At 32.8% G+C, this 24,673-nt stretch overlaps 3 long non-coding RNA genes across 5 annotated transcripts; all 3 read right to left on the reverse strand.

Moving 5' to 3' along the window:
* Positions 1-222: 222 nt before the first annotated feature.
* LOC123892416 lies at positions 223-3,175 on the reverse strand. The gene is made up of 3 exons (XR_006803183.1): positions 3,080-3,175; positions 786-828; positions 223-296 (listed from the first exon to the last, which is right to left on the reverse strand). It is a non-coding gene; the product is annotated as an uncharacterized LOC123892416 (long non-coding RNA).
* Positions 3,176-3,463: 288 nt separating this feature from the next.
* Positions 3,464-11,923, reverse strand: LOC123892417. Of its 3 annotated transcripts, none has more exons than XR_006803185.1 (4): positions 9,358-11,923; positions 7,872-8,114; positions 4,023-7,631; positions 3,464-3,851 (listed from the first exon to the last, which is right to left on the reverse strand). It is a non-coding gene; the product is annotated as an uncharacterized LOC123892417 (long non-coding RNA). The 3 variants fall into 3 exon arrangements; XR_006803186.1 differs by having other exon boundaries at positions 3,464-3,489; positions 3,567-7,631; XR_006803184.1 differs by having other exon boundaries at positions 3,464-7,631.
* A 4,121-nt stretch (positions 11,924-16,044) lies between these two features.
* On the reverse strand, positions 16,045-16,956 carry LOC123892418. The gene is made up of 3 exons (XR_006803187.1): positions 16,891-16,956; positions 16,726-16,809; positions 16,045-16,097 (listed from the first exon to the last, which is right to left on the reverse strand). It is a non-coding gene; the product is annotated as an uncharacterized LOC123892418 (long non-coding RNA).
* Between the last annotated feature and the right edge of the window lie 7,717 nt (positions 16,957-24,673).

A 24,673-nucleotide genomic window follows, 5' to 3' on the forward strand; every position in this document is an offset into this window, starting at 1 on the left:
GAGTCAAGAAACATGTGATTATGAAATTCCGAATGAAGTGTGTGAATACTTAAATCCCTAAAAATTTGTTTATATCTCAAATTGAATTCAGATCGCCAGATTAAGCCTAGATGTAACACTTACTCAGTGAACACCATATGATATGTAGAGAAAAATTAATACAACAAAAAGTTGTCAAAAAAAAAAAAAAAGAAGAAGAAAGGAAAGAAGATTAGCTTAACTCGCTAAACCATGTCACCGATCAGCATGACTTTTATGAAGTTGTCCCGGTTTCTCGAGAATCGTGGAAAATTTGGCTGTCAGATTACATTGTCAAAAAATTAAATGTAAGAAAACCTAAGGTGTAAATGAGTAAATTGATAACAATGGGACAATAAAACTCTAGAGAATAATTATGATATGAAAATGATTCCTAAACAAGAAAAGTGTGCCAGAATAATTAGAATGACTACAGCATGCTGCCAAAAACATTAAATGCAAAACAGTGTTTTGAAAACACCTATATGTGATTGTGTGAAATTCTTGAGATTCTGAGAAAAGCTCATCAATACAGAAATCCCTACCAAGCGAAAAAGAAACAAGTACGGAAAACCCTGATATCAAGCGGAAAAAAATTATTGAAGACTTAGATTTTAACAGAGATAAGGAAATCAAAACTTAAAGCTTGGGGAGGGAAAAGTGATGTAGTCTAGAATCTTAAATGCTTCATACTCGCGTTCATGCTACAGATACACAAAAACTACAACACTCTCCCAAAACAAATACACATGTAAGCCAAAAATTACCTGTTTTATCCCAAGGCTGTATGAAAAGTATGTAAACCTCTGCCTGCTGTAACGACCCAAATTTATTATTCACTATTTAAGTGTTTAATTATTTGGTGACGTGGTTTTTAACTAAGATAGTAACTTTAAGTTATTTATCGAGAGTTTTAGTTAACGCGTGAGTTAGTGAGAGTTAACGCGAGTTGGGCCAAGCTATTGGGCTTGAGGCCCATTGGGCCTTGTGAGCTAGAGGGGGGCGCTATTTAGCCCTTGTAGTGAGAGAAAGTCTCACTTTTTGGTGGTTCTTGGAGAAGTAGAGAGAAGGGAGAGCAAGAGGAGAGCTAGAGCAAGAGCTTGGAGGAGGGATTCGAGGAGCAATCTTCGTGAGTTCGTCGATCCAAGGTAAGAGAGTAGATTTCATATTCGTGGGTGACTCGAGGAAGGGGAGAATGTCGATTTCTCCTCACCCGAACTTCCTCCACCCCATTTTCGTTTTAGCTTAGAACGGATTTTCTTGATGGAAATCGTTCCTAAGGTTCTTAATATGTTTAACATGCTTTTAACATGATTAATGAACGGATTTAATGGGTAAAAAACGAGTTTATGAAAGATTAAACTCAAGAACTTTGTGTTCTTGAGAGTTTTGATGAAAAAATGTTCAATCTTTACTTTTTCGATGTTTATGATGCAGATCTGAGAAATGAACTGTCCTTTTGTGTTTATCCATGTTTGTTATGCTTGAATACAAACTCTTTTGGGATTTATAACATGAAAAATGGGATTTTTGGGCGATTTGGTGTAGAAAACGCAAGTATTTCGCCCCAGGCGCCAGAATTTCGCCTGAAACGGCAGAACAGAGAGCAAACCAGTTACTTCAGGAATTTTTCCGCCCCAGGCGAAAATGTTTCGCCTCAGGCGAAAATATTTCGCCCCAGGCAAAAATACTGCAGATTTTACAAATTTTAATCTGCTATCTTCCTTAGCATGTAGTTTCAAATCAGTGTCTTATTCTTCATGATAATGATATTCTTACATGATTGATTGCTTGTTGATGAAGAATGATGTGTTGATGAATTGTTGATTATATTTGTGAATTATAATTGTTGTTGATTGTTGATGATGTTTGTTTAAATATCAAAGAAGTATATTAAGGTGTTAATCAACTTAATAAAGAAGGATATTAGAATTATGTTATTCTAATAAAGACGTATATTAAGGTATAGTGTTATCTTAATAAAGAAGTAATGTTGGATAGTGTTCCACATTAGTAAAGGAAGAGCTTAATGCTAATTAAAATGATTATGAGTGAATTCATGAAAAACATATACATGCATTCATGAATATATGTGATATTGGATATTCCAATAAAGAAGGATATCGGATTATATTTATCCGATAAAGAAGGATATTAGAGGTGAGATACTCTAATAAAGAAGATGGTACCACATGCATTAGAGGTGTCTAGAGGACATAGCATGAATGTGAAGCATTAGATTGCATTAGGGATTATGTGTGCATTTTATGATAAATGATGTTTGACACGTACTTGGTAAATGTTGATTGTTAATCCGTATGTGAGGAGCAGAGTCCGTCATGACTATAAAATGAACAACGCAGGGTCCGTCATGACCATAATCTGAACAATGTATTTGTGGTGTTAGATTACATTAGGAACTTTATGTATATTCCTATTTGTAATTGAGTTATGTGATATTTGTTGATGTTTTGGTATTGTCCGAGACGACGTGAAACTATATGTTTGGTGTATTTTGTGGATGATTGATTATGTGATAATTGTTGACGTATAAGTGATGTTTGAATTATAATTTGTCTGGTAGATTATAATGGAATGATAGATGTTGGTGAATATGTATAGATGTATGATATATGCATGAATATTGAGAAGTGTTTAAGTACCCTTTACTTACACTTATATTTTGAGTATGTTGTCTAACTCTCTTTTATGTGTTATGTGCTGGACCGTTGGGGGTCCAGATTTTACAGGATTTTGTGGTATTCGATGTCGAGTCGTCGGTGAAGCTCCGCTCTGATTGTGACACGGGAAAAGGGGTTTTATATTGTATATAGAGTCTCCTTATCTAGGTTGTTTTGTATAATCAATAAATATATTATTTGATTTAAGATTTGTATAAACAAGTATTTTTACTAATTAACTACATTAGTATTATTTTGATTGAAGAATGTAATACTCGAACCACAACTTTTATAATATCAAACATTACTTTCCGTTGCGTATTTTGAAAAAGATTTTACTAAAGGTAGAAATATATAAATAATGGGTTTGGGTGTTACACCTGCCACCGGTTCCGCACATTTATTGGCTGAACCGAAAGCATGTGAACCTGTACCCACACAAATAACTGCAGAAGTAGATACTGAGTAAACTATCTGAAATGTAAAGATTCGTAGAAGATATTACCAGATTAAATGTAAGAACCTAATGTGTAAAGGAGTAATAATCAAGAAGAATGTGCCAAAACGAACTTGTTTGTTTGATGCTACACAACAAGTATTTGTTTTGGGAATGGCTGAACCGAAAGCATGTGAACCTGTACCCACACAAATAACTTAAAAGAACTGCAGAAGTAGATACTGAGTAAACTAGCTGAAATGTAAAAATTCGTAGAAGATATTACCAGATTAAATGTAAGAACCTAAGTAATAATCAAGAAGAATGTGCCAAAACGAACTTGTTTGTTTGATGCTACACAACAAGTTATTGCTTCAATTCACAATTCAACATTGAGTTATAACCATGTATCAAGTATCGCAAACCATTACAATTATCCGATACTAAATTGGAAACACCATAAAATAGAAAAATCACATGAGAACTCCAGCATTCTGCCAACAAATTAAAGGTAAAAATGATCAAGATATCATAAAATCAAAACCACATCCTCTACTGCTATAAGAAAACCATGAAATATATGCTATAAGAATCAACAAAAAAAATGGAATCAACAAATTCTTGATATATCTACAATTCTAAAAACGCATATGAAAATGCAATTCATAGCGAGCTCCATGACGTCAGCCTATTGAAGAAAACAAGAACGGCAAATCCTGAAATCGAGTCATCAGAAAGCAAACATATGTGAGCAACTGATCTCAAGAATAAGAAGGGAAAAAAAATGATATGTTTTATTTATCAAAGGCTGAACGGAAAGTAAGAGGTATGACCAGTTTTATCCCAAGGCGAAAGTTTTATCCAAGGCAGACTGAGAAAGTGTGTACCTCTCTTCCTGCCACACATTTGTAGGTTATCTCCCCTGTGACACCCACACCAAAAACTCAAAGGAGCCGACAAAAGTAGCCGCCGATTATCCAAAAAAGATTGAAATGCAAGAGTCGCAGCAGTAATGACCAAACTAGCCTAGCAACAGTAGCGACTATAGGACAGCCTCCAGAAGATGATGACTCATTGGAACAATTTGCAAGAACATCGTGTACCAATATGAAGAGACAATTGCAGCTTCCTCTTAATACAGAGAAGTCCCTGGGCCCTTAAATGAACAGGATGTTTTTTAAGAAGTATCATCTTCATCGTTGTGAATTTAAAAGACGATTATAGAAAACCCCCCATCAAAGTTAAGTTGTTCCCAACCAAGCATTGTCGGGTTAAGAGGACTGGGAATATTGTAGTTCATTAGCTAGCTAAGTGGGCTGTGTTTGATCCCAATGGTTTTTGGTCTAACTATATTCCTCAATCTATCTTGTACCATGTCCAAAAAGTTGTTGATTTTCAAAAAAAATAAAATAAATAGCCTATGATGTAATCAAAATGTCCAAAAGTCCTTATCTTGGGTAGGTAAAGAGCAGCATAAATCACTAATAACAATATGAACAAAAAACAGTATAAGATAATAGAAAACCTCTCCCAACAAGAAGATAGTAGAAAACCTCTCCCAGCAAAGTTATGTTTGTCTACAACGAACAGATCATCAGAACACAAACCCTATACATAAGCAAGTTGTCTAAATTTCCTATCATACGAAGTGGAAAGATTTATTCTAGAATCTCATATTCTATGCCAGAGTAGTACTCAGGTTCTGGATACTGAAACACTAAAACTTCCCCAGCTTGTACACAATCAAATAACAATTATTTGAGGATATATAATGTAAGTAAAAAAATGACCAATTATATTCCAACGATGAATGAGAAAGTCAGTGAAATCTTGCCCAAGCATGCAGAGAAGCATTGAAGCAAATATGTTTAAATCTAAGTTCAAATTACCAAATTAAGCCAAGAGGAATTGAAAAATTAAACACAGCCACAATGACAACCTGCTTTCACAACATACACCAGTTTTCATGCAGAATTTTTCAGTTTAGCAAAGTAACAGAATAAAACTTGTCCCAAGTAACTTACTGAGTTTAACTTCATTCAGCCAATATGCATTCTACGGTTGTTCCTGCATTTGAACAGGTTAGATCTCATCTAGCAAATATGAACTAGAAGCATGAATTATAGAAATAATCAGCAAGCAAACACCAGAACCCCAACACTACTTAAGAATAATTTGTTTCAAGGTAGTAGGTGGCAGCAGAATAATTCAAAGTCAATGCATGAACAATTCAAACAAATGAAAGATAAGAATAGTTACATACAATAAATGAGAAGCACAAGAAGTTTCTAAGTGTAGGGAGGGACCAACAATTACACTATTCACCTATGAAGCAATGCCTTTGATACACCCTCGACGACTTTAATTCCTCTAATGTGAAATCAACTGCCTATGGGACTAAACTATTTCAATAGATAGGCATCGAAATACAGATCTGATATATACATGTAGTCAAAGTTGACCAACACTAAGAAACGATTTTGGCTGCACATTTAGTTGTTTGACAAGGTTATCTATCTATGCTAGCTTCACTTGCAGCAACAAAAATGAGTATTTGGTCTCTAGCTTCATGTGATTGGATTCAATTTATCTTCATGAGTGAATACTTAAATCCCTAAAAATTTGTTTATATCTCAAATTTAATTCAGATCACCAGATTAAGCCTAGATGTAACACTTTACCAGTGAACACCATATGATATGTAGAGAAAAATTAATAAAACATAAAGTTGTCAAAAACAAAAAAAAAAAGAAAGGAAAGAAGACTAGTTTAACTCGCTAAACCAAGTCACCGATCAGCAAGATATTTATGAAGTTGTCCCGGTTTCTCGAGAATCGTGGAAAATTTGGCTGTCAGATTACATTGTCAAAAAATTAAATGTAAGAAAACCAAAGGTGTAAAGGAGTAAATTGATAACAAAGGGACAATAAAACTCTAGAGAATAATTATGATATGAAAATGATTCCAAACAAGAAAAGTGTGCCAAAACAAACCTGATTGGTTGATACCACAAAGTAAGTAATTGCTTTAAAACAGACGACACAGCGGCAAACAGATGCAGTTTCAATTCACAATTCAACACTGAGGTTATAACCATGTATCAAGTTTCCCAAAACATTACCACTATCTACACACTAAACTGTAATCAACAGCTACACGTTTCAATTCACAATTACATATTACTCGATTAAAATGACTACAACATGCTGCCATAAAAATTAAATGCAAAACAGTGTTTTGAAAACATATGTGATTGTGTGAAATTCTTGAGATTCTGAGAAAAGCTTATCAATACAGAAATCCCTACCAAGCGAAAAAGAAACAAGTACGGAAAACCCTGATATCAAGCGGAAAAAAATTATTGAAGACTTAGAGATAAGGAAATCAAAACTTAAAGCTTGGGGAGGGAAAAGTGATGTAGTCTAGAATCTTAAATGCTTCATACTCGCGTTCATGCTACAGATACACATAAACTACAACACTCTCCCAAAACAAATACACATGTAAGCCAAAAATTACCTGTTTTATCCCAAGGCTGTATGAAAAGTATGTAAACCTCTGCCTGCCACCGGTTCCGCACATTTATTGGCTGAACGGAAAGCATAGGACTTACAGCAGCAGCAAGTAGCTTTACACTTGGGGGGTGTACGTGTGTCGGTTTTGGCCCAATGTGCTACCCAATCAAATTCCACCGGTTCAAATAAGCAAGAAATCCATAATTTTTCTGTCAAACTCAAACCAACCCAAACAATTAAGAAGAAAGCTCCATTCAAGAGTATCAAAGCCTTCCAAATGTCAATCTTGAGGGCCAGATTGCCTTTAAATTGCTTCTCCGGGCAAAACATTAATCGCCAAGACTAGCAAGACAAAACACATATATGTAACAGTAACGGATCCCAAGGCTGAATTGAATGGAAAGTATGTTAACCTCATCCTGCCACAGGCTCCACAGCACACTGCACATTCAACACCCACACATAAAACTCACGGAACTGCAAACAATAGATGCTGAGTATCAAACAAAGACTAAAATGATGACACAGTTGTGTCAGTAGAAATGACCAAATTTAAGCCTTGCAATAGTGGCAAGTATTCGACACAGCCTATGTTCATCGCAATGATTTTCCACCCGCTTTGGAAGATCTTGTACTCAACATGAAATTGCATAATTGAGGCAATCCTCGTAATATGAAGGAGTCCTTGGGTCACTGCATAAAACTAAAATACACACACAGATTCTTAAAAATCATATAAACTTCAAAAACCAATTATAATCTCTGCCATAATCGCACATTCATATATTTATCTTTTGAAAATCAAAAAGAATAAACGGTAAGAATCAACAGAGAAACAATGAACCAAAAATAAGGCTTGATAGTTGACACTACAGAGAACTGAATCGTTACAATACAGAAAGCCAGATCAAAGCATTGTGCTTTGTGCTTCAAATAATGAGAATATCCTACCAGTTCAGCAAGAAGTGAAGACCTTGAGAGCTGAGTAGAGACAAAACATAAACAAAGCAGATAGTAAGATTTGGAAAACAAATATCTATATACTACCGGGAATGCAAACGAGGGAAAGTAAAATATTGTTGTTCTGCTATTAGTCTTATTTTCAAGATTAGAGCATATGAGATTAGCCATCATCAAATTTTGCTCCTTTTCATGCTCTAGTTCTAAAGAAAATGTAAAACAAACACCTTGAATATGTAAAGAAAAATGAAAATTGCCAACCTGCCAGAGTTCAAATTCAGCGGCAATTATCAGCTGGTCAAATCTCAGAAACAATTGCAAGCTTTGAGGAGCAGAAAGATCAGGTCGGTCTGGTTGATCCCGATATTTGATAAGATTAGCCAAATGATGGTTTCTTGTCATCAGGTCGGTTTTGTGATTTCACAATTTGTGAAGCATACCAATTTAGTAAAGGACAGCAGATACTAGTTCTCCAACATGTAGTACAGACGAGTCCTTACGGCACTGTACTGAAGAGGATATTTTTATCAGCACAACCATCATAAATCACAAATAATGATTTTTTTTTTTGACAATAAATCACAAATAATAAATTATAAAAACATAAAATAAAATAGAAACTAAACAGTAAAAGACGGGCAAAGAGTTGTTCCAGAAGTCGTCTCTCCAGAAAGTTAACTTGTACACTATGAAGATAATGTAACCAAGTTGTCGAAAATTCTTCATCTTGGGAAGAGAAATGATTTATTTCTTACAAACTTCAGCAACCAAAAACTTCAACACCACCGTGTACACTATCGAAGAACAATTATTCAGCTCAAATACGTATACGTATAAGTAAAAATTGACCAATTATATCTCAACGATGTGATAATCTTCCCCAAGCTTACAGAGAAGAATCAAGAAACATTGATGCAGAAATGATCAAATATAAGTTTAAATCATCAAATTGATGCCATCAGCAGTTTAAATATATAACACAACCAACAAAACATGATGGTTCATCTGTGTACTCGTTAATTTGTTCACAGGATGATACGCTATAATAAATAGTTGATAAAAAAACACAAGAATAAAGAAAGTAGAGTAAAATAGTTATCCAAACCAAGTCAATGATCAGAAGATCATAGTTACAAAGAGTGCCCCACAAAAGTTTTCAAATTACTTGCACTGTCAGGTTATAGGTCAGAAACTTAAGGCTGAACTTTTCAGTTATATAAACCACCAACCCTCACCGCACATCAATAGACTTACCGAGAAGACATGACACTAAAACAACACGGAGAAGAAATGAAGTGTACAAACTTGATTGCTAGATACTACACAAAACATTATTATTGTTTTTAAACACACTACACTTTATTGTTTTAAAAAACACACTACACTGTAATCAACAGCTACACGTTTCAATTCACAATTACCTGTTACTCAATTAGAATGACTACAGCATGCTGCCAAAAAAATTAAATGCAAAACAGTGTTTTGAAAACACCTATTTTTGTGAAATTCTTGAGATTCTGAGAAAAGCGTATCAAATACGGAAATCCCTACCAAGCAAAAAATAAAGCGAAAAGTGAATTATTGAAGACTTAGATTTTAACAGAGATAAGGAAATCAAAACTTAAAGCTTGGGGAGGGAAAAGTGATATAGTCTAGAATCTTAAATGCTTCATACTCGCGTTCATGCTACAGATACACAAAAACTACAACACTCCCAAAACAAATACACATGGAAGCCAAAAATTACCTGTTTTATCCCAAGGCTGTATGAAAAGTATGTAAACCTCTGCCTGCCACCGGTTCCGCACATTTATTGGCTGAAAGGAACGCATGTGAACCTCTCCCCTGTAAAACCAACACAAATAACAGAACTGCAGAAGTAGATACTGAGTAAACTAGCTGAAATGTCAAGATTCGTAGAAGATATGACCAGATTAAAGCCTTCAGAAGATGATCATTCACTGGAACATATTCTTTTCACATCATGTACCCATATGACCCAATTTTCGATTCCTCCTAATACAGTAAAATGAAGCGGATATCTTTTTAACAGCATAAATCACATATAACAATAAATATAACAAAATAGTACAACACTAACTAAAGCCTCGCCCAACAAAATTAAGTTATACCCAACAAAATAGATGATCATAAGAAACAGCACCTAAGGTTACGGTGGAGATGAATGCTATGGGCCAAGTCACTGATCAACAGGGCTTTTACATTGTCAAAAACTTATGTAAGAAAACCTAATGTGTAAAGGAGTAATAATTTGATAACACAGGGACAATAAAACTCCAGAGAATAAATTATATGAAAATGATTCCCAATCAAGAAGAGTGTGCCAAAACGAACTTGATTGTTTGATGCTACAAAGTAAGTTATTGCTTCAAACAGACGACACGGCAGAAAACAGATGCAGTTTCAATTCACAATCAAACATTTAGTTATAACCATGTATCAAGTATCGCAAAGCATTACCATTATCCGATACTAAATTGGAAACACCCTAAAATAGAAAAATCACATGAGAACTCCAGCATTCTGCCAACAAATTAATAGTAAAACTGATCAAGATATCATGAAATCAAAACCACATCCTCTACTGAAACACCAAAGAGTAAATAAAAACAACCAAGAAATATATGCTATAAGAATCAACAAAAAAAAAAAGATTGATACGAATTAATTTTTTTTACTAAAGATCGCAAATCAAATCTCGAGGCTGCATGCTATGAAGAAAGTTATTATTTTGACAACCCACGCTGCAGAAAAACACGTTCACAGTTTAATTCGTTTATGTTGCATCAAAGTCAAAAAAATAAGGAATAATAAAGAACAACTCATGGATGAAATTTGATTTAACTATCTGAAAAAATCCGTTATTATCCGTTGAATCAAGAATCGATATTCGGACTTCGGCTCACTGCAAAACATATAAACGCATATCTCGATTATCCAATGAAGAGTTATATTCAATAATCAAAAAATTTACAAATAATTCTTGATAACGGATCCATTTCAAGATAATTGTCAAATCCTTGATATATCTACAATTCTAAAAAAGCATATGAAAATGCAATTCATAGCAATATCTATGACAACAGCCTATTGAAAAGTGCTATTGTAGGTCTATTTTTAATAGCTCTTTTTAGAAAAGTGCTATTAAAGGTCTTTTTTAAAATTTTAAAAAAAAATTATAACCTGTTGAGGCGCAAAACCTATTGGGGGCACGAAAGGAGATAATTTTTTTATTAATCATAAAACATGTATTTATCATAGAAGTCATAACAACCAGCCAAGTGATGTACCACATAAGTATTTATTGCAATATAATCTAACAACCTGCCTTAGAGCTAAGAAAAAACTGAACCCCAATCCAAATAATAAACAAAACTACCACAGGTTAAAGAATAAAACATGAGCAGAAACAAATCACCAGAGACTAAAGAAATAATTGATTCCCTGTGGAAAGTGCAGCTTAAAATACGATAACTCAGCTGAAAATTTGCAAAATGGATAGAACACTGATCCTCAAATGCATATAGATGGCAAACTCCACTCTTCATCAAAGGAAACCGGGAAAGAATATAGCATATATGTAATGCAAATAGTTATGAAGCCAGCCCCCAATATTGAACTCCAAATGAGATAAATGAGACAACATTGCACATGTTCAAGCAAGAGCTTAGCTGGTTTATTCTTATTGGTCACATTATAAGCACAAATGAATCTAACAACTTCAAGAAAGAGTTCAAACTATTTCACTAAAAAACAAAGTAAGAATAGAAAAATAAGAAAATGATTTTTTAAAGTTTCCAAAACACACTACCTTGGCTCCAACCTTCAGACTTCATGCTTCAAGTATCATATATATCTACAATAAAACTAGGATAGTAGCCATATACTAGCCAAAAAAAAAAACCAATGCAGTGTTTGACAATCCTAACAAGAATATTAGAAACAACAGGCTAAGCTTCCGACTTAACTAGTGACAATCTACTACTGAGTTATCAGAGAGTTATTGCTTACCTTTAAATGGGACTTGATCTTTCCAATTATAATTTATTGATCTTTTTGTAATAAGGACAAGTCCATAGCTCATAAAAAAAAAACAAGGAAAAGTCCATTACTACATTAGATTATTTTTTATTTATTTAATAGTAGGATTATGAAGCTAGAGTCCCTGTAACATTTGTATCAAATATTTCTAAGCCTATTTTCCTGACATTAGATTTACAAGACTTGGATTTTGTGATATAATTCATACCTTAGAAACTGAATCAATTGAATAGTTATCTCCAAAGCCTAGGATCCACCATTTTTAAAACCTATAGGATTTGACCCATCAAAAAGTACATCATCAAAAAAATTAAACATTAGAAATGAACAATATAGTTCTTAAATTTTTAATGTAAAATAACAACAAAGCCCTTTTAATTCAGCACCCATTATCACAGCTCCTTTAGCAGAAATCAGTTCATACACAACTCCAAAAGCATATACATCTATTTTGGAAGATACACTACCATATGCATATCTACAACGTGATTGCAAGTGCCCATTAAGTTTATCCTGTATTAAAACTTTAATAGGATTATGCATGGTAAGCTATGCAGCAAATAGTATATCAAAGAGATCACAAATGATTCGCTCTGACTTTCAGTGGTTTGGGATAATACCAAACGTAATAAACGAAAAAATGAAACATCAAATTTGAAAACCCAAACACAGTAATATTCAATCTCAACCATACATCACCGAAATTTTAAAATCAAAGATTGCCACTGTCACTGTGATATACCATACAATTCATACCTTCTCGTGGAGAGCATTATGAGCATCAGTGATCAGGGGATAATCAACACAAATGTAGGCACAAAGAGACTCCCCACTGTGTCAAACAGAAGCTCAATACAAGCTGACTTGTGATGAGCATAGCACAACTGTACCAAAATTCAAACACCAGAATCGAAGCACCCTGCTACTGCCTTGTAGGAACAGATCATATCATAGACAAAACTGCTATTAGAAATAAACCAGGATAAATGCAAATCAGTAGCAGAAAATTAAACCAGAGAACCACATTGAGGAAACCGGCGGAGGTAACGGAGCCGTAACTACCACTATTTTGGGATGAAAGAGCAAACTACACATTGCATATACATCAAGAACAGAAAGCAATTCTGAAATGTTTGTCAAAGAAAAACCCTAATCATGAAGAAATAGATAGATCCTGAAATTCAAGCAATTAAAGTTACGGTGTCAAAGACAAAAGAAAAATCGTTAACTATGAAGTGAAGACTCAGTCCAGCAATTGAACTAAATGAAATATGCTTGTATACATTACCCAACCACATAATTCAGATACAGGAAAAGATATTCAGTTTGAACTGATAAGTTTTAAATAAGTTTAATAAAATTATAGGACAAGGTAAATAAGTATGATTTGCCAGTTTAATTCATGGCATAACTACGTAAAGGTGCAAGTAGATTAGCTGAGTTAACGTGCAAATAGATTTAAGCGCTACATCCCAACATAAAGACCAGTCAATTTTTTAAAATTCAACTAACAAGAAGATGTAACCAACAAAGGACTAGCCATTGCCTCTTTCAACCAAAACTCATTTCCCCTAAGTTGTAACATATTTTTTCAAAGTAGTTTTCTACATACTTCCCCTTCCCTCCACCTTATACTGCATCTCAGCTCCTAACCCTCCTTTTTTATTACCTAGCTATTAACTCATGTTTAAAATAGTGCTAACTTCTGTTTTTGTATACAAACCCCATAAGTGAGCATTTCTAACCCCTTCCAATTGATCATACTCCTTTCCATGGTATTACTCCTTGTGTTCATTAATAATTTCTACAAAAGTATGCATAAGATGGTTACATACCCGAGGAGAGAGTCCAAGGAGTATATGTTCTAGCTACTAATTCCAATTCAAAGTTCAACACTTATTCAATTCCTGAATACTCAAGCCATATCTGAACAGTCCCCAACCAGAACATATGCAACTTTTCACTTCTACGAGCAAAAGGGAAGGTGAAGGCAAAAAGCAGATGACAAAAGGATACGAGAACTCGCAAAGCAATGGTAGACAGCAAGACAACCATACAACTTGCAGGAAATTCAACCGCACCATAAATCCACCCACATAATGACTTTGTTATATAAAAATAAAAAATAAATCACTTGCTGATCTAAGCCTTGTTGTATAGTCATGTTGGTATATATATATATATACATGGTATTTCAATATCACTTGCCAAATCAAAATTCAAATTTGGAAATTAGAATAAAATAACGTATAGTCAACCTCTTCTTAATTCAAGAAAATCATATGCACACACCGTTATTAAGCATAAAAAATGAATGGACTAAAATTTGCCTAATTCACCTAAAACAGTTATTATGATAATAAAAATACCTAATCTGAACATCTAACTTTTACGCATATAGAAAATAAAATGAAAATGAATAACGGAAATAGAATACGTATGGAATTGTGAGGAAGAATTACACTTGACCTAGCCAGCCATGTGAGCACATCTCGATCTTGTGGGTTCACCATGAACTACTTATGAGAGGGAATCATGAAGTCGGTTCACATAATAACGGCGATGCGGTGCGGTGGCATTTTGGGGGAATTTCCTGCATGACAAAACCCCTGTTTTGGGGGAATTTCCTGCATGACAAAAGTGATGATTTCAGTGACATTTTTAAAACCAAGAGGAATTGAAAAATTAAACACAGCCACAATGACAACCTGCTATCACAACATACACCAGTTTTCATGCAGAATTTTTCAGTTTAGCAAAGTAACAGAATAAAACCTGTCCCAAGTAACTTACTGAGTTTAACTTCATTCAGCCAATATGCATTCTACGGTTGTTCCTGCATTTGAACAGGTTAGATCTCATCTAGCACATATGAACTCGAAGCATGAATTATAGAAATAATCAGCAAGCAAACACCAGAACCCCAACACTACTTAAGAATAATTTGTTCCAAGGTAGTAGGTGGCAGCAGAATAATTCAAAATCAATGCATGAACACTTCAAACAAATGAAAGATAAGAATAGTTACATACAATAAATGAGAAGCACAAGAAGTTTCTAAGTGTAGGGAGGGACCAACAATTACACTATTCACCTATGAAGCAATACCTTTGATACACCCTCAACAACTTTAATTCCTCTAATGTGAAATCAACTGCCTATGGGACTTAACTATTTCAATAGATAGGCATCGAAATACAGATCTGATATATATATATATATGTAGTCAAAGTTGAGCAACACTAAGAAACAATTTTGGCTGCACATTTAGTTGTTTGACAAGGTTATCTATCTATCTATCTATGCTAGCTTCACTTGCAGCAACAAAAATGAGTATTTGGTCTCTAGCTTCATGTGATTGGATTCAATTTATCTTCGTTGTCTTTCCCATGGCCTTATAAAATCTTCCTCCTCAAACATATATCTAGAAACCAATATCTCAATCCCCAGCCTCTACAACCAGAAGTGGAATAAGAATCTATTGTGAAAAAGTCATGTGAAAACCTACATAACGAGTTGAAGATACTGCATTCAACACATGAAAGATTCAAATTACATTAACAAAAAAATAAATCACAATTTTTTTTCAAAGTTCACAGGTTAGCATTTTGAAATAATAAATTTCTAACTTAAAACAAACTATTCCGGGTTTGACCAGGTTCATTCTAGGCTATTAGAAAACGCTTCTAGTTTATTCATTGGGATGATCGGGTCGAGTTGTAACAATGTACTTATACTCTAATAGCTTACTAACTGATATAAGTATTCTATCTCAGTTAGTAAGCTAAAAGAAATGGATACAATTCATAGTCACGGTACAGATCACCAAATGAAACAAATGAAAGCACAATAACACAAATGATTGTAACAGATGGCAATTAATGAAAGGACAGCAGATTCTAATTCTCCATTATTCTTCTAATTTAGGAGAAAAATTCTTATTATTTTTATATCTCAAATGGCTGGAAAAAAGAGAGAGAAAATAATAACAAAAGAAGTGGCAAATCAACACAATAAAAAAGTGCCAAACCATTGTTGTCCAGAACTCCTCGTCCTTGGGGAGTGCCAAACCAAGCTGACAGATAGACAACAACTCCAACGCTATCCTAAATCCCAAGACAAATACACACATTAATACGCTGACTTCCCTGTAACACCCACACAGAAATGACCGGTTTAACAGAAAGTATGACAAACCTCTTCCTGCCACAAATTCCATTGCAAACCACACATTTGCAGGTTAACTTTTCCCTAGAACATCCACACAGAAAACTCAAAGGAACTGACCAAAATAGATGCTGAGTATCAAAACAAAGACTGAAATGTAAAGAGTCTTAAAAGAGATGACCTGACTAAAGTCTGCAGAAGATGATGATTCGTTGAAACAAATTTCCATCCTTGTAATACAGACGAGTCCTTAGAGCACTGTAATGAAGAGGGTATTTTTACAGGAGTATCAGCACAACCATCATAAATCCCAAATAATGATTTATTTTTTTTTTACAATAAATCACAAATAATAAATTAAAAAAACATAAAATAAAAAAGAAACTAAACAGTAAAAGAAGGGCAAAGAGTTGTTCCAGAAGTCGTCTCTCCAGAAAGTTAACATGTACAATATGAAGATAATGTAATGTAACCAAGTTGTCGAAAATTTTCATCTTGGGAAGAGAAATGATTTATTTCATCTTGAGAAGAACCGAGAAACATGGATGCAGAAATGATCAAATACAAGTTTAGATCATCAAATTGATGCCATCAGCAGTTTAAATATATAACACAGCCAGTAAAACATGATGGTTCGTGTGTGTACTCGTTAATTTGTTCACAGGATGATACGCTATAATAAATAGTTGATAATTAAACACAAGAATAAAGAAAGTAGAGTAAAATAGTTATCCAAACCAAGTCAATGATCAGAAGATCATAGTTACAAAGAGTGCCCCACAAGGTTGTTCAAATTTTTTGCACTGTAAGATTATAGGTGAAAAACTTAAGGCTAAACTTGTCAGTTATATAACCACCAACCCTCACCGCACATCAATAGGCTTACCAAGAAGACAGGACACTAAAACAACATAAGAGAATATCTTGATGCTCCATGCTATGAAGAAAGTTAATATCTTGACAACCAATGCTGCAGAAAAACACATTCACAGTTCAATTCGTTTATCTTGCATCGAAGCCAAGAAAAAAGGAATAATGAAGAAGAACTCACAGATGAAATTTGATTTTTCTATCTGAAGAAATTCATTATTATCTGATGAATCAATGGTCGATATCCGAACTTCGACTCGCTGCTAAACATATAAACACATATCTCGATTATCCAATGACGAATTATATTCAATAATCTAACAATTTACAAATAATTCTTGATAACCGATCCATAAAAGAAGATTCATGAAAATTGTGAGATCCATGATATATCTACTATTCGAAAAAAGTATATGAAAACGCAATCCATAGCGATCTCCATGAAGAAAACAAGAACAGAAAATCCTGAAATCGAGTCATCAAAAAGCAAACATATGTGAGCAACAGATCTCAAGAACAAGAACAGGAAGAAAAGAAAAGGCATGTTTTATTTATCCAAGGCTGAACGGAAAGTAAGAGGTATGACCAGTTTTATCCCAAGGCAAAAGTAAGATGTATCACCAGTTTATCCAAGGCAGAACCGGAAAGTGTGTACCTCTGCCTGCCACACTTTTATAGGTTATTTCCCCTGCAACACCTGCACAAAAAACTCAAAGGAGCTGACAAAAGTAGACACTGATTATCCAAAAAAGATTGAAATGCAAGAGTCTCAACAGTAATGACCAAATTATAGCCTAGCAACAGTAGTGACTATAGGACAACCTGCAGAAGATGATGACAAACCAACCCAATATGTGCAGGATGGTTCAGATGGGGGTCATCAAGTCATAAGACTTAATATATTTTTAAAATTCTAAAAAAATATTTATATAATTAAACAACATTATATTCAATAAAATTTCAACATTTAGACTAAATTCTATAATTTAAAATTCAGCATTTGAATTAAACACTGATTCAACACATGAAAGTTTCAAACTACATTAACAAAAAAAAAAAAAAAGAAATCACAATTTCCTTTCAAAGTTCACAGGCTAGTATTTTGAAATCATAAATTTCTTACTTAAAACAAACTATTCCGGGTTTGGCCAAGTCCATTCTAGGCTATAAGAAAACACTTCCAGTTTGGTTGATTCATTGGGATGATCAGGTCAAGTTGTAACAATGTACTTATACTCTAATTTACTAACTGAGATAGGTATTCTGAGATAGGTATTCTATCTCAGTTAGTATGCTATTAGAGTATAGGTAAAACACAGCCAGGAAATAATTGAAGTCTATCTCAGTTAGTATGCTATTAGAACAGGAAATAATTGAAGTGTATCTCAGTTAGTATGCTATTAGAGTATAGGTAAAACACAGCCAGGAAATAATTGAAGAAGATAAAAGAAATGGATAGAATTCAGTCACGGTAGAGATCACCAAATGAAAGCACAACACAAATGATTGTGACAGATACTAATTTAGGAAAGGACAGCAGATTCAAATTCTCCATTATGCTTCTAATTTAGGAGAAAAATTCGTATTGTTTTTATATCTCAAATGACTGGAAAATAGAGAAAGAAAATAATAACAAAAGAAGTGGCAAATCACATAATAAAAAAGTGCCAAACCAAGTTGTCCAGAACTCATTGTCCTTGGGAATGCTAAACCAGGCTGACAGATAGACAAATACACACATTAATAGACTAACTTCCCTGTAACACCCACACAGAAATGACCGGTTTAACAGAAATTATGATGAACCTCTTCCGGCTACAAATTCCATAGCAAACCACACATTTGCAGGTTAACTTTTCCATGTAACATCCACACATAAAACTAGATGCTGAGTATTAAAACAAAGACTAAAATGTAAAGAGTCTTAGAAGAGACTACCAAATTAAAGCCTGCAGAAGATTATGATTCATTGAAAAAACTTTCCATCCTTGTAATACGAATCCTTAGGCCACTGTAATGAAGAGGATATTTTTATAGCAGTATCAGCGCCACCATCATAACTCACAAAAAATAATAATAATAATAATAATAATAATAAACTAAACAGTAAAAGAAGGGCAAAGAGTTATTAAAGAATATCGCTTTCCAGAAAATTAAGGTGTACACTATGAGGTAACCAAGTTACCGAAAATTCTACATCTTGGGAAGAGAAACGATTTATTTCTTACAAACTTCAGCACCCAAAAACTTCAGCACCAGCTTGTACACTATCAAAGAACAATTATTCAGCTCAAATACATATACATATAAGTAAAACCTGACCAATTATATCTCATTCTTGCCCAAGCTTACAGAGAAGAATCAACAAACATGGATGCAGAACATGATGGAACGTGTACTCGTTAATTTGTTCATACATGATACACTATAACAAATAGTTGATAAAAAAACACAAGAAAAAAGAAAGAAGAGTAAAATAGTTACCCAAAGAGTGCCCCACAAAGTTTTTCAAATTTCTTGCACTGTCAGGTTATAGGTCAGAAACTTAAGGCTCAACTTTTCAGTTATATGATCACCAACACTCACTGCACATCAATAGGCTTACCGAGAAGACCTGACACTAAAACAACACGGAGAACAAATGAAGTGTACAAACTTGATTGCGAGATACTACATAAAACATTATTATTCTTTTTAAACACACTACACTGTAATCAACAGTTACACGTTTCAATTCACAATTAGCTGTTACTCAATTAGAATGACTACAGCATGTTGCCAAAAAAATTAAATGCAAAACAGTGTTTTGAAAACACCTATATGTGATTGTGTGAAATTCTTGAGATTCTGAGAAAAGCATATCAATACGGAAATCCCTAACAAGCGAAAAAGAAACAAGTACAGAAAACCCTGATATCAAGCGAAAAAGAATTAGTGAAGACATAGATTTTAACAGAGATTAGGAAATCAAAACTTAAAGCTTGGGGAGGGAAAAGTGATGTAGTCTAGAATCTTAAATGCTTCATACTCGCGTTCGTGCTACAGATACACAAAAACTACAACACTCTCCCAAAACAAATACACACGTAAGCCAAAAATTACCTGTTTTATCCCAAGGCTGTATGAAAAAGTATGTAAACCTCTGCCTGCCACCGGTTCCGCACATTTATTGGCAAAAAGGAAAGCAGGTGAACCTCTCCCCTGTAAAACCCACACAAATAAGTGAATAACATAAAAGAACTGCAGAAGTAGATACTAAGTAAACTAGCTGAAATGTAAAGATTCATAGAAGATATGATCAGATTAAAGCATTCAGAAGATGATCATTCACTAGAACAAATTTTCATCCACTTCTCACATCATGTACCCATATGACCCAATTTTCGATTCCTCCTAAATACAGTAAAATGAAGCAGATATCTTTTTAGCAGCATAAATCACATATAACAATAAATATAACAAAATAGTAAGAGATTAACTGAAGCCTCGCCCAAAAAAGTTAAGTTAGACCCAACAAATAGATGATCATAAGAAACAACATCTAAGGTTACGGTGGAGACGAATGCTATGGCCAAGTCACTGATCAACAGGGATTTTACGAAGTTGTCCTGGTTTCTCAAGAATCGTGGAAATTTGACTGTAAGATTACATTGTCAAAAACTTATGTAAGAAAACCTAATGTGTAAAGGAGTACTAGTTTGATAACACAGGGACAACAAAACTCCAGAGAATAAATTATATGAAAATGATTACCAATCAAGAAGAGTGTGATAAAACGAACTTGATTGTTTGATGCTACAAAGCAAGTTATTGCTTCAAACAGACGACACGGCAGAAAATAGATGCAGTTTCAATTCACAATCCAACATTTAGTTATAACCATGTATCAAGTATTGCAAAGCATTTACCATTATCCGATACTAAATTGGAAGCACCCTAAAACAGAAAAATCACATGAGAACTCCAGCATCCTGCCAACAAATTAATAGTAAAACTGATCAAGATATCATGAAATCAAAACCACGTCCTCTACTGCAACACCAAAGACTAAATAAAAAAACCAAGAAATATATGCTATAAGAATCAACAAAAAAAAAAAGATTGATACGAATTATTCTTTTTTTTTTTACTAAAGATCGCAAATCAAATCTTGAGGCTGCATGCTATGAAGAAAGTCATTATTTTGACAACCCACGCTGCAGAAAAACACGTTCACAGTTCAATTCGTTTATCTTGCATCAAAGTCAAAAAATAAGGAATAATAAAGAACAACTCATTGATGAAATTTGATTTATCTATCTGAAAAAACCGTTATTATCCGTTGAATCAAGAATCGATATCCGGACTTCGGCTCACTACAAAACATATAAACACATATCTTGAATATCCAATGAAGAGTTATATTCAATAATCTAAAAATTTACAAATAATTCTTGATAACCGATCCATTTTTAGAAAAGCGCTATTAAAAGTCTTTTTTAAAATTTTAAAAAAAAATTATAACCTGTTGAGGCGCAAAACCAATTGGGGGCACGAAAGGAGATAATTTTTTTCTTAATCATAAAACATATATTTATCATAGAAGTCAAAACAACCAGCCAAGTGATGTACCACATAAGTAGTTATTGCAATATAATCTAACAACCAGCGTTAGAGCTAAGAAAAAAACGAACCCCAATCCAAATAATAAACAAAACTACCACAGGTTAAAGAATAAAACATGAGCAGAAACAAAATTACCAAAGACAAAAGAAATAATTGATTCCATGTGGAAAGTGCAGCTTAAAATGCGATAACTCAGCTGAAAAATTGCAAAATGGATAGAACACTGATCCTCAAATGCATATAGATGGCAAACTCCACTCTTCATCAAACAAAACCAGGAAAGAATATAGCAGACATGTAATGCAAATAGTTATGAAGCCAGTTCCCAATATTGAACTCCAAATGAGATAAATGAGACAACACTGCACATGTTCAAGCAAGAGCATAGCTGGTTTATTCTTATTGGTCACATTATAAGCACAAATGAATCTAACAACTTCAAGAAAGAGTTGAAACTATTTCACTAAAAAACAAAGTAAGAATAGAAAAATAAGAAAATGATTTTTAAAGTTTCCAAAACACACTACCTTGGCTCCAACCTTCAGACTTCATGCTTCAAGTATCATATATATATCTACAATAAAACTAGGATAGTAGCCATATGCTGGCCAAAAAAAACCCAATGCAGTGTTTGACAATCCTAACAAGAATGTTAGAAACAACAGGATAAGCTTCCGACTTAACTAGTGATATTCTACTACGGAATTTTGTGATTTTGTGATATAATTCATTCCTTAGAAACTGAATCAATTGAATAGTTATCTCCAAGCCTAGGATCCACCCTTTTTAAGACCTATAGGATTTGACCCATCAAAAAGTACATCATCAAAAAAATCAAACATTAGAAATGAACAATATAGTTCTTAAATTTTTAATGTAAAATAACAACAAAGCCCTTTTAAATCAGCACCCATTATCACAGCTCCTTTAGCAGAAATCAGTTCATACACAACTCCTTATGATAATAAAAATACATAATCTGAACATCTAACTTTTAAGCATATAGAAAATAAAATGAAAATGAATAACGGAAATAGAATACGTATGGAATTGTGAGGAAGAATTACAGATCTCGATCTTGTGGGTTCACCATGAACTCCTTATGAGAGGGAATCATGAAGTCGGTTCACATAATAACGGCGATGCGGTGGCAAGAGCAAGGTCAAAAACCCCTGTTTTGGGGGAATTTCCTGCATGAGAAAAGTGATGATTTCAGTGACATTTTTAAAACCAAGAAAATTTATTCCCACAATCAAGAATCGTAATAGATTTTCTTGCCTACACAATCAAGAATCCTAATAGCATAGTTATATATTCAATCTTTTATCAAGTATTGATTTTTCAAGAATCGTAATAGATTTTCTTGCCTACACAATCAAGAATCCTAATAGCATAGTTATATATTCAATCTATTATCAAGTATTGATTTTTCTTTCAAGAAAAGATGAAACAATTACCGTCAATTGGATTAGTGAAAGCGAAACCCTGAGAATTCAAAATTACCGAGAAGAAGGTGAATACTTTCGAACGAAATCAAAGTTTGCGTCAAGTGCTTTCTCGGTTCCCAAATACGAAACTGAATCGAAATTGATGAATTACAAAAAAAAATGTAATAAGCGGTGGTGATTGAAGATGTGGAAAAACGAAACGTTAGGGTTTTTTGTTGTGAGGGGGGAGAGAAGAGAAGAGAACAAGAGAGCCGTTGGGGGAAACAATTGTATTGAACAATTGTATCAGGCTACCAAAATACTATATATATATATATATATATATATATATATATATAAGAATAAACAAAAAAAAAAAAACATTTTTTTTTTGTGTGGAGGGAGAGAAGAGAAGAGACGATAATAAGAGAGTCGTTGGGACTTCGGGGAACACTTATATATAGCACACACTCATAAATTAAAATAATAATAATTTAAAAGAAAAGAAAAAAAATACTCACATCACTCAATTATTTTTTTTCTTTAATTTTTTTTAGTTGTGTGAGTGTGGCTAAATATTTATTATTTAGGCTTGTGTCTACTAATTTAAGTATTCCTCTAGACTCTTGAAGGGTGTTTTAGCTTTAAAAAGGTGATTTTTCATTATATTTTTAAAAATCATTTTTATAATAATTTGATTAAAAATAGTAAAATGTTATTTTAAATTCATTTTTTTATAAATAAAAAAAGTGATTTTGACATTCAATAAATCAAATATTTATTTTAAAGATTTTAATTTTTTAAGATTTTTATGAAAATATATTTAAAATAGTTTTTTTTTTAGAGAATTTTTTGAAATTTTATGATGTAAAATAATTTGTAACAAAATGATGAATTACTTAAAACGACGTTTTAAGAGAAATTGTTTAAACTGATTTTTCATTTAAAACTTTTATAAAAAAATTCTTTGATAAAAAAAATTAACAAAAAAACAAAACACTACCAAAAAAAACATTTTTAAAAAAAGTCAATACAAACAGGTATGATTCTTAGTTAGTGTGTGTCTTAGAATGCAGAATAGTTTGAGCTAAGGTAATTTTTTAGCAAATTTAAATTCTTTTATATTTTTTTTTTTTATTATTAATTTAATAAATTGCCAAGAATTATAAAGAGAGAAAATCGATGGCACAAAATAAATTATGTCGTTCAAAAGTTTGTTGGGTACTACAAAATAAGTTGTGGCTACCCGGAAAAGTGAAAGTTCGTCGAGATTATTTAAAGATGAAAATGAAAACTTCACATTTGAAGATGCATGAAGATTATTTAAAGATTATTTTTGGTATACTCAATTAAAGTAAAATTTAATTTTATCATAATTTATTTCAATAAAAAAAATTCCAATTTTTTAAATTCAATATTCTTCTCGTTTTCACATTTATATATTATGTATATTTTATTTTATATTTTTCAAAAATATTTATTTTAACTTGGTATAAATATATCAACGTACATTTTGTTTTTATTTCTACCTTTTTTATAATGTAGTTTAATTTATTTTTAACATAATTTATTTCAATAAATTTAATACTCTCTCCGTTCCTTTTTATTCGTCATTTTGGTAATTTAAGGTTACATTTTGTGAATTATACTCATTATCAATTGCTCTTATCTTTTTCAATAAAACTAATTAATATTATATATTTGAAAAACTAAAGTTTTTTTTCAAAAATTTTTTGGTACATAACATATTAAATTTTTTTTGTACATAATATATTAAATTTATTGAAAAGAGAAAGTGCATGTGTGCAAAAAAAATAGGATATAATAAAAAAATAAGGTTAATTGAAAACCAATTTTTTTTTTCTCTATGGTAATTAGCTAAAATAATAATTCTTTCAAGCTTTTTAAAATAAATAAATGTGCATTTAAATA

This window comes from Trifolium pratense, linkage group LG6, assembly GCF_020283565.1.
Source record: "Trifolium pratense cultivar HEN17-A07 linkage group LG6, ARS_RC_1.1, whole genome shotgun sequence".
Taxonomy (NCBI): domain Eukaryota; kingdom Viridiplantae; phylum Streptophyta; class Magnoliopsida; order Fabales; family Fabaceae; genus Trifolium; species Trifolium pratense.